We start from the raw sequence: 4,461 nt of genomic DNA on the forward strand, positions 1-4,461 counted from the left end.
CCAGCGGCCATGGCTCACGGGCCCAGCTGCTCCGCGGCACGTGGGATCTTCCCGAAACGGGGCACGAACCCGCGTCTCCTGCATGGGCAGGCGGACTCCCAACCACTGCGCCGCCAGGGAAGCCCTGAACTGGGTCTCCTTTGATGTTCTTCCGGAGGCGTGAGGGGGAAGGATGTCTCTTTTTAATTCTTCGCTGTGGGTGTTTGCAGGGGGCAAGTGAGCTAAGCTTTTCTGACTATGTGACCCCTGCAGGGTGGAATCACATGGGTCTCTGACTCAGATGATTATCTATTTATATGGAAAGTATGTACCAAGTCCCCACCGTGTCCCTCACACATATATGGTTTCCTTTTGTCCATTTTAATACAGGGAAAATGAAGCTTAAGGAGGATGAAGGGCTTACTCAGGGCTACATGGTGTTGGGGCCAAAGTTGGAACCAGGTCTTCCTGATGCCAAAGCATATGTCCTTTCCCTCTGGGGAGCTATAATTGTTCAAGCGATCTTTCCTTCTCAGCGGAGAGAGGGCCTCCTTTTCCATGGTCATCAACAGGACCGGGAATGGGGCCTAATGGGAAGAAGGAGAATCAACACTTCCCGGACATGATGTGCGAGGCCCGGCGTTGGTCCCCTGACTTTTCCTTCCCATCCACCCCTTCATTCCACGTCTCTGTGAGGTAGGTATTTTGATTCTCATTTTAAAATTAGAAGATGGAAAGTCAGAAGAGATCTGCTCACTTCCACTGAACACATCTTCAAGGAGGAAAAACTAACTGTTAGGCACTTGGGATCCAAGACCTTATGGTCTAGCGAGGGAGACAACAGTGCAAACAAACAGGATCAACTGCATTTGATGAAACAGGAGAAGTGGGAAGAAGATATGGAAGCAGCACAGGGCGGGGAGGAATTGACTGGGTCGAGGGAAAGGTCTGCCAGGATAGCCTTCGAAGCATTTTGCCTGAAGGATGAATAAGAATTTGACAGGAAGAGTGAGTGGGGGGAACTGATTGGAAAGGAATTAGGCAGGAGGTGGGGGGACTAGTTAAGAGGAGATGGGAGTGATGAGGACCTCAACCAGGGCACAAGACGGTCAGGAGGCAGAGGGATGCGTTGAAACTGACACGTGCCACTGGACACGGGTGGCGAGTACTAGTCCCAAGGTCATGGGGTATGGTTACCACGGGTAAAGTGCAGGGGAAGATAACGATGAAATCATGTTCGAGGGTAGTCTATGTTGACTGTGGGGCACACCGCCAAGCAGAGGGATATACGGAGCGGAATTAACAGAGAGGTTGGAGCTCAAGGACACCCAGTAAGCGTGGTGCCAAAACCAAAACCACCCTTTCCAGTACAAAACACTGCCCTTAACGCTTGTCTGGTTTTTGTGGGTGTGTGCTTTTCTTTGCGTGCGTTCTATTTCAGCGTCACGGGGCAAGAACCAAATCAATAGGATTGCCACTCAAAGAGCTCCTTCCGTAAGTGCTGTCTCTATCATTTTCTTCCTGTTACGATGGCACGAATGTTATAAAAAGCCTATTAATATGTTGATTGTTATTTCCTTACATAACAGGGAGAGAACTGTGCTTGGACAAGTAACTTCTAAGCCTCAGTTTCTGTGTCGTTAAAATGGAGATAATACCAGCTACTTAACAAGATTACTGGCAATGACATTTTAAAAATCTATACATCACTTGGCATAGGGTAAATGCTATGTAGTAAATGCTCCAGAAATGTATTAGTATTATTATTTTAGCCTTATGTACTACAAACATTATTTGTATACTTAGGAAACAGAGATTCCCTTCTCGGACTGCTGGGACTCCAGAGGGACAGCTGTAAATTCATGTCCTTTCACACATAGAGTCTTAATTTTTTTTCTCTTCCTTTTGGGAAGAAAGAAAGGATGTCTCAAAGGAGGGTCTGGGCTCAGCTAGCAAGGACTTGGGACTGATGACAGCCCACCTAAGGGGAACTTTCTTCCAAAGACTAAGGCTGGTAGCCAGAGACTTGTCTGGTTAGAAGCATACTGACCACATACTGACCACAGAGCCCCCTAAGTTCACTGCTGTGTTATTCACACCGTGTGATCACTTCTGTCCATTTTGGGCGAGAAGCAGATGACCTGGCTTCCAGCCTGGCCCCACTACCTCCTGGACCTCAGGCAAACCACTTAAATTCTAAATCCCTGTTTTCTCATCTGTTAAACAGGGAGAGTGAGACCTGCCCAGCCCAGTTTACAGGATAGTGGAGGGAATGAAATTCCAGTGCTAGGCACTGGGAATCCAGCCATGAATAAGACAAAATTTCCGCTGGAGTTGAGAAGAAAGATAAGACAACTGTGCAGCATTGCAATGCCTGTTTCTCAGATGCTTGCTGGTCCTTCACAAGAAGTATTGCCTTGCTAGCTTGGGACATATTTGATTTTATAGTTTGCTGGACGGTGTCACTTATTTTTCTTAAGTTGAACTTTGTTTTTTCATAGTGTGACCTTAGGGGATTACAAAGAGGAAAAGCGCTGGAAAAAGTAAACCACAAAATTCAATTGATTTGAGTTTAATTTGTATTTTAAGTACAGCATAATCTTATTGCTATTACTTTGAACATATTTAAATGTTTCCATCGTAAAATTATAATTTCCCTTCATTATGTGATTATGTGTTTTATTCAAGTTTGCTAAGTTTAAAAGTGTGATTTTATTTTTAAAGGCAATTATTTTTAAACCCTAGGGGACTTTCTGCCTGGCTTACCTGGATTTAAGTGATGATAATATTATATAATTTCAGAAAACTTCCCTTGCCTGGATCACTGTCAGCTTATTCTTAGCAACAGAAAGCTTTCTAAACAGAGCACAAAGCTTTTCACTTCACAAGTTTTTTTCTTAAAAAAAGGCTTAAAACGATAACAGCACATTTATTTATAGCACTCAAGTAACAGACGATTAATTTTAGAAGCTTTCATTAAAGTACATTTTGATAGGGGAGGGACTGGAGCAAAAATCCTAGACTCCAGATGGTAGATCCAGCCATTGAAGCAAAGGGGACAGAAAATGTCATCAAAGATGACACTTGATTGTTTCAAGTGTTGCTGCAGTTGGTTTTGGCCATTTGAATATGGGATGGTGATGAATGAAAAAGACTGAAAGGATAGGTGTGAATACTGATGAGGGTGAGCAGCCTGGGACAACCTCTAGTCTCCCACGCGTGGCAACCCTGCCCTAGTGACCTGCTCTGCTCACCTCTCCACACTCAACCCTTGTTATCACTGGCTTCTGAAATATTGAAAGTTCCCTGAACACAAGATACTTTTTCAAGCCTCCGTGATTTCCCCCCAATTCTCCCAGGAATGCTCTCTCTTTCCAATCATACTATTAAATGTTGTTTTCCCCTTTTCTTTTTTTTTTTTGCCATACGCGGGCCTCTCACTGTTGTGGCCTCTCCCGTTGCGGAGCACAGGCTCCGGACACGCAGGCTCAGCGGCCACGGCTCACGGGCCCAGCCGCTCCGCGGCATGTGGGATCTTCCCGGACCAGGGCACGAACCCGTGTCCCCTGAATCTGCAGGCGGACGCTCAACCACTGCGCCACCAGGGAAATCCTCCCCTTTTCAATTGATATTGGAGCCCTTTGTCTCCTGCTCCGGTATGAATTGGCTACTCCCTAAGTCTGTGGCATGGCTAGGATCTGAGATCTCCATTTAACCATTGCTATTGGGAAGCTTTCTCTTCTCTTTGTTTTTTTTAAGTTTGATATAACTGTAGATTCATGTGCAGTTGAAAGAAATAATACAGAGAGATCCCATGTACCCTTTACATGTTTCCCCCAATGATACCATCTTGTAGAACTACATATAGTACAATAGCACAATTGGGGTATTAACATTGATGCAGTCAATACACAGAACATGTCCATCATCACGAGGACCCCTCATGTTGCCCTTTTAATGCTATATCCACTTCCTTCTACCCCAAACCCTCCTTAAGCCCTGGCAACCACTAAGCTGTTCTCCCTTTCTATAATTTTGTCATTTCAAGGATGTTATGTAAACGTCCATTGACAGAGGAGTGGATAAAGATGTGGCACATATATACAATGGAATATTACTCAGCCATAAAAAATAACAAGATAATGCCATTTGCAGCAACATGGATGGACCTAGAGATTGTCATACTGAGTGAAGTAAGTCAGACAGAGAAAGACAAATATCATATACTGATTATATGTGGAATCTAAAAAAATGGTACAAATGGTACAAAACAGAAATAGAGTCACAGATGTAGAAAACAAACTTATGGTTACCCGGGGGGAAGCGGGGTGGTAGGGAGGGATACATTGGGAGATTGGGATTGACACATACACATTGCTGCATATAAAATAACTAATAAGGACCTACTGTACAGCACAGGGAACTCTACTCAGTACTCTGTAATGACCTATATGGGAAAAGAATCTAAAAAAGAATGGATAT

The 4,461-nt window shown here is 44.3% G+C and overlaps 1 protein-coding gene across 1 annotated transcript in view; it reads right to left on the reverse strand.

The window, feature by feature from the left end:
- PRSS55 (serine protease 55) overlaps positions 1-4,461 on the reverse strand; it is a 51,236-nt gene that overhangs the window by 2,794 nt on the left and 43,981 nt on the right. The window lies entirely within an intron of this gene.

Source organism: Lipotes vexillifer, unplaced genomic scaffold (assembly GCF_000442215.2).
Source record: "Lipotes vexillifer unplaced genomic scaffold, Lipotes_vexillifer_v1.1 scaffold308, whole genome shotgun sequence".
Classification (NCBI taxonomy): domain Eukaryota; kingdom Metazoa; phylum Chordata; class Mammalia; order Artiodactyla; family Lipotidae; genus Lipotes; species Lipotes vexillifer.